General features: G+C 43.2%; 1 non-coding gene across 1 annotated transcript; it reads right to left on the minus strand.

Moving 5' to 3' along the window:
* Nucleotides 1-3,352: 3,352 nt before the first annotated feature.
* On the minus strand, nt 3,353-3,425 carry TRNAG-CCC. The gene has a single exon. It is a non-coding gene; the product is annotated as a tRNA-Gly (tRNA).
* Nucleotides 3,426-14,144: the final 10,719 nt, after the last annotated feature.

Genomic DNA, 14,144 nt, shown 5'->3' on the forward strand with positions numbered 1-14,144 from the left:
TAAAAATTAAAGTGGGGATAAAAAAGACAACCACCAACTTACTGCTATGCCCAACTGGACTTTGAAAACTCCCAAGATTTCTCATCTTTATTTTAAAACTGACTGCTTCCCCACTTTTATCCCATGACCTCATTTTACCTTCTCCCTCAGATCTTTAATTCACAAATACCTTTGGGGAAGCCACGCCCATTACTATGTCTCAGCTTAGATCATGAGTCAGAACAGCCTGAAATAACCCCATATATCGGCAATGACAGAAATGGTATAGCATCCTTAGCCTAACTGCAATAGTCATTTATTCTTTCAGTGCTTCAATCATTTCCGCAGAAAACAGCTATCTGATACTTACTCTGCAAGGCACTGGGCTGAAGGTTAGCAGTGTAAAGATGAATAAGGCTTGGCCTCCACCCTCTTCTTCTATTGCCTACCCAAGACCCTTAATCAGAATTCTAACATCAACCAACAGTCAGGGATGCAGAACATTCCATGCTTGTGCAGGTACTTAGCGGGTGAGAGTTTGCTGGATGAGTATAAGGAAACTGGAGGCTATTCTACAAGGGGAAACGACAGCCAATTCAACACCTTGTCTGGATACCCTTCTTTTCAGCCCGGTAAAATGTTTATCAGCTATTTTTTCACAGTCTTGGAAGAAAGTCAAGGGGCCCTATTTTACTGATATTTTGATATGTCAATGGCTTGCTCAGTGTGGCTAGAATTCTTTGTTCTCCAATTCCATCAACTTCATTTCTACCTTTTAAAAGATTTTAAATGTGACCCTGATGCTGGGAAAGATTGAAGGCAGGAGGAGAAGGGGACCACAGAGGTTGAGATGGTTGGATGGCATCACCAACTCAATGGACATGAGTTTGAGTAAACTCCAGGAGTTGGTGATGGACAGGGAGGCCTGGCGTGCTGCAGTCCACAGGGTCGCAAAGAGTCAGACACAACTGAGTGACCGAACTGACTGACTGACTGAAATGTGATAGATAAAAGAATATGATAGATAAAAGAATATATACAATGTATATCTAAGTACAAAGCATAATAATGAACATTTGTAAACCACCCAACTGAATAACATTTCCAATTCTGTGAGCTGCCTGGGATCTCCCCAATCCCACCCTCTGCCTACTCCCCCGAGGTAACTTCTGTCCCGAATTTTGTGTTTATTGTTCTCTTGACTTTTAGGGTAGTCCTACCACATGCATGGGTCCTCAAACAATACTGTGTTTTCTTTTGTTTGCTTTTTAAAAAGTGGTTTTGTTCAGTATAATATCAACTGCGACTTGCTTTGTCCACTGCACATTGTATTTCTAAGATTTATCCAAACTGCTCCAGGTAGCTGTACTTCATTTTCACAGCCGTTTATTAATTCATTCAATAAACATTGATTGAGCCCCAGTAATATTGTATTAGGTGAATATATCACAATTTATTCATTTAGTTTCCTATTGATGGATATTTGGGTTGGTTTTTATTTTTCTTTTATGAATAATGCTACTGGAAACATTCTGTTACATGGCTGCTGACATACATATGCAGAAATTTCTCAAGAGCACTGGCTTTCATACTGGGATTCACGATTTTTGGTGGGCTGTGAAATCAATTTAATAGATTCAGTTCAGTTCAGTTCAGTCGCTCAGTCGTGTCCAACTCTTTGCAACCCCATGAATTGCAGCACGCCAGGCCTCCCTGTCCATCACCAACTCCCGGAGTTCACTCAGACTCATGTCCATCAGGTCAGTGATGCCATCCAGCCATCTCAACTTCTGTTGTCCCCTTCTCCTCCTGCCCCCAATCCCTCCCAGCATCAGAGTCTTTTCCAATGAGTCAACTCTTCGAGTGAGGTGGCCAAAGTACTGGAGTTTCAGCTTTAGCATCATTCCTTCCGATGAACACCCAGGACTGATCTCCTTTAGGGTGGATTGGTTGGATCTCCTTGCAGTCCAAGGGACTCTCAAGAGTCTTCTCCAACACCACAGTTCAAAAGCATCAATTTTTCTGTGCTCAGCTTTCTTCACAGTCCAACTCTCACATCCATACATGACCACTGGAAAAACCATAGCCTTAGACTAGATGGACCTTTGTTGGCAAAGTAATGTCTCTGCTTTTGAATATGCTGTCTAGGTTGGTCATAACTTTTCTTCCAAGGAGTAAGGATCTTTTAGTTTCATGGCTGCAGTCACCATCTGCAGTGATTTTGGAGCCCCCAGAAATAAAGTCTGCCACTGTTTCCACTGTTTCCCCATCTATTTCCCATGAAGTGATGGGACCAGATGCCATGATCTTCGTTTTCTCAATGTTGAGCTTTAAGCCAACTTTTTTCACTCTTCACTTTCACTTTCATCAAGAGGCTTTTTAGTTCCTCTTCACTTTCTGCCATAATTCAACCAGGATTAAAATAAAATTAAACAAAGCAGTAACTACCTTAGTGCATTTCCTGTAGAAATGATAAAGTATGGCTTTGTGAAACTTTTGTTTCAGTTGTATTCATGTGTCTTGGGTTATGATGGGAAGAGTTTTTCTTACTCTTGGGTCTTATAAAAATTTGGAAGACTCTACTTCAGGGTGGTGCTTCCTGAACTATCTGTGGGTGTATTTAGAAAATTTTACAACTGTCACAGATGGTTTTTGTAAAGTACCATAAAAATGAATTACTTGGAAAATGAGATTATTAAAAGTTCAAAGACATCCTAACATAAAGCCCAATTTTAATTATTATAGTCAACAGAAAAATTATATTTTAATAAGTATAGTAGGGCGATCATTCACAATAGACAAAAGGTAGAAGCAACCCAAGTGTCCATCACTGGATTACTGGATAAACAGAAGGGTGTTAGTTATATCAATTCAGCGGAGTATTATTCAGTCTTAAAAAAAAAAGAAATTCTGACACATGCTACAGTATGGGTGGAATTTGAGGACATTATGCTAAAGTGAAATAGGCCAGTCACAAAAGGACAAATATTCCACTCATATAAGATACTTAGTCAAATTCATAGACAGAAAAAATGGTTGCCAGGAGTAGGGATGCAGGGGGAAGAGGGAGCTATTGTTTAATGGGTATGGAATTTCATTTTAAAATTTTATTTTAAATTTATTTATTTTTTTTATTGGGATTCTTAAGTTATGGCATTGGAGAAGGAAGTGGCAACCGACTCCAATATTCTTGCCTGGAGAATCCCATGGATGGGGAGCCTGGTGGGCTGCAGGCCATGGGGTCACAGAGAGTCGGGCACGACTGAAAGCGACTTAGCAAGCTGTGGCACGCAGGATCTTCAGTCTTCGTCGTGGCATGAGGAACCTCTTAGTCGTGGCATGCAGACTCTTAGTTGTGACATGTTGGATCTAGTTTCCTGACCAGGGATCGAACCTGGGTCCCCTGCATTGGGAGTGCAGAGCCTTAGCCACTGGGCCACTAGGAAAGTCCTGATATGGAATTTCAGTTTGGAAAGATGAAAAAAAATTCTAGAGATGGATGATGGTGATGACTGAACAACAGTGTGAATGTATTTTTTAATGCCACTAAATTGTATGCTTAAAATGGTCAAATTTTAGTTATATTTTCCCATGATAAAAAAGTCTAAAAAATTAAAAATATAGGATGGCAGTGTCAAGTTGCTATTGAGTTTTCTTAATCTTCACTGTCAATTTTTGCACTTGTCTCATGGTAACTTATAACAGACTGTTCCTTTACATACTGACACCAGTCTGTGGACTGCATTTTTAGAGGCACTGTTCCTGGGTATAAATCTAAGAACAGACAAACTGACATACAGGCTACACACATGCGCACCTTTACAAGATAATCCCGATTTGTCTTCTAAAGAGAGATACAATTTCCATTCCCACCAGCAGGTGTATTAAGAGTTTCCTGTGTTCCTCATTCTTGCCAAGACTTAGTATAATCAGAATTCTTAATGTTTGCCAGTCTGGTAAATATAAAATAGTATCTCATTTCAATCTTAATTTGCACTTCCCTAATAATCAGTACATTTGAGCATCTTTTTATATGTTTATTGACAAGTTGTATTTTTCGTTTTTTTATTGAAATGTCTGTTTAAGCCTTTTGCTCATTTCTTTCTATTGAGCTGTTGATGTTTTTATAATTGATTGGTAGGAGTTTTTAGCCAACAAATATTTATAGAGCACCTGCTGTGTGCCGGGTGCTCTTCTATATGCTGGGAATACAGACGTGAACAAAATAGATCAAAATTCCTTGCCTCATTTAGGAGTTTATAGGCTTCCGAGAAGACGGAGTGGGAGGCAATCGTTTCCTTAACCTGCGGAGTAGGTGTGGTGGTGATACACGTTATGGCTAAAAGCAAGGCGGGCAAGGGCACAGCCAGGGCAGGGCGTGGTAGTGAGCTTGCGATTTTTAAAACAGTGATTAGGGAAGGTTTTCTGAAAAACACGACATGCAAGCAAGTTCTGAAGGAGACCAGGAAATGAGCATGCAGACAGATGTAGGAAAATTTTCTTATGTATTCATTTATCAGTTAAATGCATTCCAGGTATCTTCTCCCACATTGTGGCTTGCCATCTCACTTTCTTTAAGATGTAGTTTGATGAGAGACATTCTTATTTTTAATATAATCTATTATATCAATCTTATATTTTGTGGCCAATACAATTTGTATCTTGTATAAAAAATCCTTCTCTCCTGCTGTGATAAAGAAATTCTTCTCTATTTTCTTCTAAAAATATTAGTGTTGACTTGTATATTTTGCTTTTAGTTCAAAGGATTTACTTTTGGAGATAGGGATCGTCTTCCCTCACCCCCTGCCCCGATGTAAATAACAGTTGTATACCATTTACTGGATAATCTCTCCGTTCTCTGGTGGTTGGCCATGCCATCTGTGTGATGTCAGGTTTCCATATACGTGTGGCTCTACTTTGGGGCATTCTGTTCAGTTCCATTGGTCAATTTGTTTCTGTCCTTGTACCTATATCACGGCTTCCCAGGCAGCACAGTGGTAAAGAATCCACCTGCCAATGCAGGAGACACAAGAGATGCAGGTTCGATCTGTGGGTTGGGAAGATGCCCTGGTGAAGAAAATGGCAACCCACTCCAGTATTCTTGCCTGGAGAATCCCATGAACAGAGGAGCCTGGTGGGCTACAGTGCATGGGGTCACAAAGCATCGGACATGACTGACTGACTTAGCAGCACATGTACCTATATCACACTGCATTACTTACCATGGCTTTGCAGTATGATTTTATATATAGTAGAGAAGATCCTAACACCTTATTCTTTTTTTTAGGAATGTCTTAGCTACCCTACATTTTAGGAATGTCAGGGTAGCTATCAGCTTCCCTGATAGCTCAGTTGGTAAAGAATCCACCTGCAATTCAGGAGACCCAGTTCAATTCCTGGGTCGGGAAGATCCCCTAGAGAAGGGATGGGCTACCCACCCCAGTATTCTTGGGCTCCCCTTGTGGCTCAACTGGTAAAGAATCTGCCTGCAATGTGGGAGACTTGGGTTCGATCCCCGGGTCGGGAAGATCTCCTGGAGAAGGGAAAGGCTCCTCACTCCAGTGTTCTGGCCTGGAGAATCCCATGGACTGTGCAGTTTATGGGGTCGCAAAGAGCTGGGCACAGCTGAGCGCCTTCACTCACTGGCTATCCTTAGGACTTTCCTCTGCCTTGTAAATTTTGGAATTAGATAAGGATTTGAGTTGGGTCGACTCTATAGATCTATGTGAAGAAAGCTGACTTTCATATTATGACTTCTTATCCACAGACCTAGTTCATCTCTCTGTCTACTTGTCTTGTGTTCAGTTCAGTTCAGTTGCTCTGTTGTGTCCAACTCTTTGCGACCCCATGGACTGCAGCACGCCAGGCCTCCCTGTCCATCACCAGCTCCCGGAGTTCACCCAAACCCATGTCCATCCAGTCAGTGATGCCATCCAACCATTTCATCCTCTGTCGTCCCCTTCTCCTCCTGCCCTCAATCCCTTCCAGCATCAGGGTCTTTTCAAATGAGTCAGCTCTTCGCATCAGATGACCAAACTATTGGAGTTTCAGCTTCAACATCAGTCCTTCCAATAAACACCCAGGACTGATCTCCTTTAGGATGGACTGGTTGGATCTCCTTGCTGTCCAAGGGACTCTCAAGAGTCTTCTCCAACACCACAGTTCAAAAGCATCAATTCTTCGGCACTCAGCCTTCTTTATAGTCCAACTCTCATATCCATAAGTGACCACTGGAAAAACCATAACCTTGACTAGACGGACATTTGTCAGCAAAGTAATGTCTCTGCTTTTGAATATGCTATCTAGGTTGGTCACAACTTTCCTTCCAAGGAGCAAGCGTCTTCTAATTTCATGGCTGCAATTACCATCTACAGTTATTTTAGAGCCCAGAAAAATAAAGTCAGCCACTGTTGCCACTGTTTCCCCATCTATTTGCCATGAAGTTATGGGACTGGATGCCATGATCTTCGTTTTCTGAATGTTGAGCTTTAAGCCAACGTTTTCACTCTCCTCTTTCACTTTTATCAAGAGGCTCTTTAGTTCTTCTTCACTTTCTGCCATAGGGTAGTGTCATCTGCATATCTGAGGTTATTGATATTTCTCCCGGCAATCTTGATTCCAGCTTGTGCTTCCTCCAGCCCAGCATTTCTCATGATGTACTCTGCATATAAGTTAAATAAGCAGGACAATATACAGCCTTAATATACTCCTTTTCCTGTTTGGAACCAGTCTGTTGTTCCATATCCAGTTCTAACTGTTGCTTCTTGACCTGCATACAGGTTTCTCAAGAGGCAGGTCAGGTGGTCTGGTATTCCCATCTCTTTCAGAATTTTCCACAGTTTGTTGTGACCCACACAGTTAAAGGCTTTGGCATAGTCAATAAGTCAGAAATAGATGTTTTTCTGGAACTCTCTTGCTTTTTCGATGATTCAGTGGATGTTGGCAATTTGATCTCTGGTTCCTTTGCCTTTTCTAAAACCAGCTTGAACATCTGGAAGTTCACAGTTCACGTACTGTTGAAGCCTGGCTTGGAGAATTTTGAGCATTACTTTGCTAGCGTGTGAGATGAATGCAATTGTGCGGTAGTTTGAGCATTCTTTGGCATTGCCTTTCTTTGGGATTGGAATGAAAACTGACCTTTTCCAGTTCTGTGGCCACTGCTGAGTTTTCCAAATTTGCTGGCATATTGAGGGCAGCACTTTCACAGCATCATCTTTCAGGATTTGGAATAGCTCCACTGGAATTCCATCACCTCCACTAGCTTTGTTCGTAGTCTTGTATATTGTCTTTCAATAAAGTTAATATTTTTCTTTTTAAAGGTCTGCCTTATCTTGCATCATGTTTATTCCTAAGTATCCTAATTTTGGTTGCTATAATAACTGACATCTTGTATTTTTGAATTTTGTTGTGTGTATTGATTTTTTTTATTTTTTAAATTAATTTTTATTGGGGTATAGTTGTTTTACAATGTTGTGCTAGCTGCTGCTGTGTAGTACAGTGAGTCAGTTATATGTATTCATACGCCCCCTCTTTTTAAGTTTCCTTCCCATTTAGGTCACCACAGAGCACTGAGTATATGTGCTGTACAGCAGGTTCTCATCAGTTATCTGTGTTATACACGGTGGTGTACATATGTCAATTCCAATCTTTCAGTCCACCCCACCGCCCCCTCCCCTTCCCCACTTGGTAACCATAAGTTTGTTCTCTACATCTGTAATTCTATTTCGGCTTTGCAAATAAGTTCATCTGCACCATTTTTCTAGGTTTTCCATGTAATGATATTATACAGTATTTGTTTTTCTCTTTCTGTCTCACTTCACTCTGTATGACAATCTCTAGGTCCATCCACGCCTCTGCAAATGGTGCTGTTTTGTTCCTTTCTATGGCCGAGTAATATTCCATTGTACATATGTACCACATCTTTCTTATCCATTCCTTTGTCAATGGGCATTTAGGTTACTTCCATGCCCTGGCTATTGTAAATAGTACTGCATAACATTTAAAAAAATTATGCTGTCTAATTGTTTATTGGGAGTAGTATATAAATGCAATCAATTTATATTACCCACCCACATTGTTAAACTTTTAAAACTTAATTCCAGAAACTTATAGTCTTTTGTGTTTTCTAAATAAACAATTATATTATCTATAAAGATATTAGTCTTATTTCTTCCTTTCCAAAACTTATACATTTTTTTTTTTATTGCACTGAATAGGACTTCAATACAATGATGGAAAGAAGAGCTGATGTGGACATTTTTGTCTTGTTCCTGATTTTAAAAGGATCCCTCAAAACTTTCACCTTGAAGAATGGTGTTTGCTGTAATTGTTTGATAAAAAGTCTTTATTAGGTAGGAAATTTCATTTTAAATTTTAGCAAATATTTTTTCTACACTTGTTTGGTTAACTATATAATTTTTCTCCCTTATCCATTAATATGAATTATAGTAATAGCTTTTCTAATGTTAAATCACTCTTGTATTCCTAGGATCAACAACCCAAACTGATCACAATACATTATCTTTTTTATACACTACTGAATTCAATTTCTTGGATTTTTGCATCTAGGTGAAGAAATGAGATTGGCCTCTAATTTTCTTGACCTGTTTAATTTCTTTACATTCCTCCAACAGTTTTGTCATTGTGGCTAAGCACAAGTCAATTAGCTCCAATTTATTAATAGAAGGCCTTTTTTTTAAACCTCTGCTGGCTACCAAATGGCCCTCCCATTCTGGTTTTGCCTCCTCACATCAATGCACTGAGGCCTGGGTACTAACCGCAGTAGAGGCCAAACACCTCTCTGAAGGTCAATGGCAGCCCTGAAGAAACCACACCCTTGGTTGGTTGTCAGTTCACATCCTTTCTCTCCCCTCAAAACTCACTTTGTCTGAGAAGCTCTCTTGATTACTAGCCTGTGATCTACCTTGAGGGCAGGACCACATCTTTTTGTCTCCATAACCCCAAGATCCAGTATAACACCTACACACTCACGTTGCTCATAAATGTGTACGAAACTGAGGTTAGCGTGTGCGTTAATCACTCAGTCGTGTCCGACTCTTTGTGACCCCATGGACTGTAGCCCACCAGGCTCCTCTGTCCATGGGCTTCTCCAGGCAAGAATACTGGGGTGGGTTGCCATTCCCTCCTCCAGGGCATCTTCCTGACCCAGGGATTGAACCTGGGTCTCCTGCATTGGGGGCAGATTCTTTACCATCTGATGCAACCCAATTCTTTGCGCTTCTTGGCTCAGGTGACCCCGATTTTTAAAACTGCTCTTTCCAAACTGGTCTTGAGTTTTTTTGTACATGTTACAGGCATACGCTCTGTCTCACAAGGCAAATAGCAGTTATTTAGTAGATGAGGAATTTCTTTTGACTTTCCAATTGCAGAACCTGCCTGTCACCAGCCCAGAGAGTCTTGTCCAGCTGTATTTTCATCCACATTCTCCCTCACATGTTGGGAATTCTAGGTAGGCTTCACTCTTTAAGGTTTCCGAGTAGGGAAGTCCTCCATGCTTCATGCCACACCTTTTCCATGACCTTTTCCTAGCCTACCCTCTCTCCAAACTCTTCTCCAGATGAACTCCTTCTCTGTCATCTCCTTTGTACTTAAAGGTCAAATGCTGGGTGAAGCTCCTCCCTACTCACCTCCTTCCTTTCCTTCCCCGCTTGGAGTCATCCTTTCAACTTCTGTGCTCTTCATATGTTATATACATGTGCCTATTGAAATAAGACAAATGTCTATTTAAAAAAAAAACTACAAACAAACCCTGAACTACTTCAGTGTATTGTTTCCCAAGATCAGGATATTCTCTTACAGAGCTTACAGTATAGTCATCAAAATCAGGGTATTTATCATGGATAAAAATACATTTTCTAATCCACAGTTCATTTTAAAATTTCATCCCGGGACTTCCCTGGTGGTCCAGGTGCTAAGACTCCGCACTCCAATGCAGGGGGCACAGGTTCGATCCCTGGGAACTAAGATTCCACATGTGGTGTGGGGTGACCCCCCAAAAAAGAAAAGTTCATCCATTATCCTTTTCTTTAAGGGCTTCCCAGGTGGCTCAGTGGTAAAGAACCCATCTGCCAATGCAGGAGATGCAGGTTCATTCCCTAGGTTGGGAATAATCCCTAGAGGAGGAAATGCCAAACCCACTCCAGTATTCTTGCCTGCAAAAATCCCATGGATGGAGGAATCTGGTAGGCTATGGTCTGTAGGGTCCAAAAGAGTGGAACATAACTGAGCGCGCGCACACACACACACACACACACCTTTCTTTAACTTTATTGGGGTAACAGTCGTCATATTGTGTTATAGATATTTGGTCACAGTTTTCTGCCTCCTGTGTAATTGCATGCACACGATCACCCCCAAGGGTCTGAGCTTGTAACTTTATCTTTGATTCCATTAGGTGACACATAGGGAAGTTTTGTCTTGTGTGTGTGTTTAATGAATTAATGCAGTTATATGACTTGTCTTTGGCTCCTCTGGTCTTTCCAGTCGGGCCCTCCCCTTCTCACTCTGCCTTGTGCTCCTTTATTCTATGTACCATGCCCTCTTCCTGGCTCTATCTTTCATTCTCTCTTTCTCTAAAACCCTTACACGAACCTCATTCTGAGCCTTCCTCTGTACTGAGTAGTAAATCACTCGTGGTGGCTTGCAGTGTCCTTCTTCCAGGGGTCGATACTGAGGGGAAAGGGGAAAAAGAGAATAGTCTTCCTCTCCATTCCTCAACGGCCTCCATTCCTTGAGTTCTGTGTATTTTGGTTTCTCCCCCAAAGGCCAGTACCTAGCCTTGCCCATCGTTTATACCTGCTGGCTCTGGGCTCGGTCAACGAATGTAAACGTGAAAAGGGGGCCCCTGAGATGGAGAGCCAGGGGCCAGGACTCTCCAGCCATGCCACGTGGCCACATCGTCGATGGCTGGACCCGATGTTCCAAACTAGGGCTTTATATGACTTCCCTTTAGCTTATTTAAAACCAACAGGCTGTTCTGAGAAGCATGTCAGACTAAAAACTTGGACTGCTCGTTTTATGAGGGGGAAAAAAAAATCTCTAAGAGACCGAGGAGAGAAATTGAAAAAGGACTGAAATTCACCTCATGGGGGTTGTCACTATTTTAAAATGCTTGACTTTGTAACTGGAGCCATTTATCCCTTCAATGCTTGGAGCTCCGTGGGGAGCAAACACTGGAGAATTTGTAGACAGAGTCCCCTGCCCTCAATAAGCTTGTAATTTATGCCACAAGCCTTACTGAGCTCCTAAGGTCATGCCATTCCTCACGCTGTTTCTGGTTTTCTTTTTCATCTTGGTTGTGGGATCCTGGTTTTCAAGGCCACAGTGGAGTTAGGAATGGCCACAGTCAACATTCTCACCTTGTTTCTTGTGTTTATTTAATTGCAGTGTCCATGATAAACCTTTGTGGAGCATCAGTAATATGCCCGACAATGTAAGACACAGGGGAATTAGGTCCCAGAGTGCTTGTAATTTAAACTCTGGATTTCTCTGTCTTCCGTTTCTCCCGTTGCTTCCGGATTTTTCCATGGCATTCGGTGTGTTCCCAAGAAGGCGCCACCCTTCCCCTGCTCCCTCCACACCGCTAAACAGGAGCCTCTTCCCAAACCCACACCTGCCTCCCGGACCTCGCGTCCTCTAAGCTCAGAGAGGCATTTCAGGGCAAGAACCCATTCTTCACAGGTTGGGCTAAAATGGCTTTTGAGCCCGGTGGAAAGGAGACAGAATCCTTGGTCTTCCATCTTCTCCCGGGCCACAGGGAGGGTCCTCAGGCCCTTGCAGGCGGAAGATGATTCCCGAGGCTGAAGAGGCCCAAACCCTGCCCAAACGTCGCCTTCCTGTGCCTGCGGTGATGGGGGAACTCCTCGCGAGCCGGCGGTAAATCCCGACACAGCTGGTTCTGGATAAAGAAGCCTGGTCCCCCGAGGCCTGCAGGCTCCAGGGCAGGGGCCGCCAGCGGGGCTCTCCTGGCGCGGGATCGCCGGGCTGCGGGACCCGCTTCTTGGGGATAATTACGGCGCCCCGGCCACCGCCCTACTTCAAAAGCGGGCCGTGGGCTGATGTGATGACGCCTTGCGATATTTGTTGACACCGTTTCCGACTCAAATTGCCATCTCGCCTTCCTGAGGTGAAGGGGGTGGGTGTGGAAGCCGTTAAGAGGAAGGCCGGGCGCGGGGGAGACTCAGGTCAGGTCTCTCAGCCCAGAGGGGCCCACTCGCTCCTGAGCCTTTTCTGACCCGGAGTCCAATCTCCGGTGTCTCAACCCCTCTGCGGTTCTGGCCGCGTCCACCGCCCCTCCCCCGCCTCCGGGGGTGGTGACTTTTCACAGCGAGTCCACTTGTCCCTGACTCTCAGCTTCTAGCACTCTCTTAATTCCAACCCTTGTTTCACTTTTTAATGCACATTAAATAGCCCATCTCCCCTTGATGCTTTTCACCTTGCCAGGTGTTTGTAGATGGAGTGATCGTCCTTGATTTATGAGTTAGCCGAGCTGTGCCGTAATTATTTCTTCATCTTTACTCATGGATTCTTCCATCCCTTAATCACTCTTGTTTTCCCCTAAACTGTCACTTTCTCTACATTTGTCTGGTAATGAGGCAGCGGCTGCCGGGTCCGGTTCCTGTTCTGGGGACTCAGCGGTCTGAAGAGGGCAGTTAATGTGCTCAGGACCCGCCCCTGCCCTTTCCCATTACCAACGAATCAGCTTGTCGCTGATGGATTGGTCAGCCCTTAACACTTTCATAATTCCAGCCATTGTGTTTATTCAAAGTGCATCGACCACGGGATACCATAGTTCACCCTCCACCCCACCCCTCACAACAGCCCTCAGGGTTGTTCCTGATCTATGAATGTATTTGCTCACAGTGGCTTCTGAATAAGACTACACCTACTTCAGTTTTCGATGCTGTTCTGAATCTCCTGTTGCAGGTGTGCATTCTGGAATAGACATTGTGAGGTGCAGGAGGGCACTCTAGATCTAGTTTCATGCAGCCTGGGTTCAGATCCCAGCCTCCCTGCTCCCCATTCCTACTGGAGTGACCTTCAGCAAGTCCCTTAATCTCTAGAAACCTTGCCTTCCTGATCCATCAAATGGAAATACTGTCGCTCCGCGGTGTTGCTGTAAGGATGGGCCGAAGTGAGTCATCTCAGCACAGCACGGAGCAGGTACTTAGTTCACATGCATTTTTTTTCCTGTTTGTGCACTTGGCTCCTTCTCCAGGCGATCCCCAGACTTTGGGGGTTTGTAGGCTAGGGAAATCTCAAAATACATTGTGATGAGCATGAAGTTGGCCATCTTTTTCTTTTGCCAAGAAAGAACACTATAAAACAACACAACTCATCTCCATCTCTTGTCACTAAATTTTATGGAAGAATATTTGCAAGCAAAAATAAAGAGGACATAGTTTAAGAATTAAAAATACATTCGTCTTATGAAAACCTCTCTGCATTGTTCTTATTTATCATATCTCACCAGGGATGAGTGGAAACTTGGTGCTGTGAGCTTTGGGAGCTGTTGCCCTCAGTTGACAGCTCAGAAGGGCTTCCCAGCTGCTCCTCTCCTGCTGTGGACACCTTGCCCTGAGGTGGGGAGGGGTAGGTGGAGGGTGGGGAGCTGCGCATTTTTTCAAGAGGAGGCAGTACTGCCCTGTCTGAGTTCTAGGTAAAATAATGGCTGGATCTGCAGTTGACTTTGTTGTGTTAATGTTTTAAAACACCAGCAAACATTAAAACTCATCATGTCTATACGTCTGTAGCTGGAGGGTATTTGGGCTCACCATGATTTCACTCTGACCCTGTTCCGAGCCATTTGTGGTTTCTCAGACACACACACAGACACAAGTATACTTGGGGTTGAAGCATTCCATATCTGGTCTAAGTGCAGAGGTGAATTGTTTCTGAGAAGTTGGACCTAACTCTGCTCATCTGGTTTTGCTTAGGAGAGTGTGGAAAAATCCTTATTCTTTTCTGGGAGAAAAAAAAAATCACACTATACACACACACACACAAACACACATATCATCCTGGGTCTTTTAAAGTCAGGTTACACATACCTGGGTGGGGAACTTTGTCTAGATAGGAAATCTTACAGGACAACCGTTGATTTGGTGTCTGCAAGCAAGCACAGAGCAGGCCTGTGGTGTGTTGGT

The sequence above is a fragment of the Bubalus bubalis genome, chromosome 16 (genome assembly GCF_019923935.1).
Source record: "Bubalus bubalis isolate 160015118507 breed Murrah chromosome 16, NDDB_SH_1, whole genome shotgun sequence".
Taxonomy (NCBI): Eukaryota; Metazoa; Chordata; class Mammalia; order Artiodactyla; family Bovidae; genus Bubalus; species Bubalus bubalis.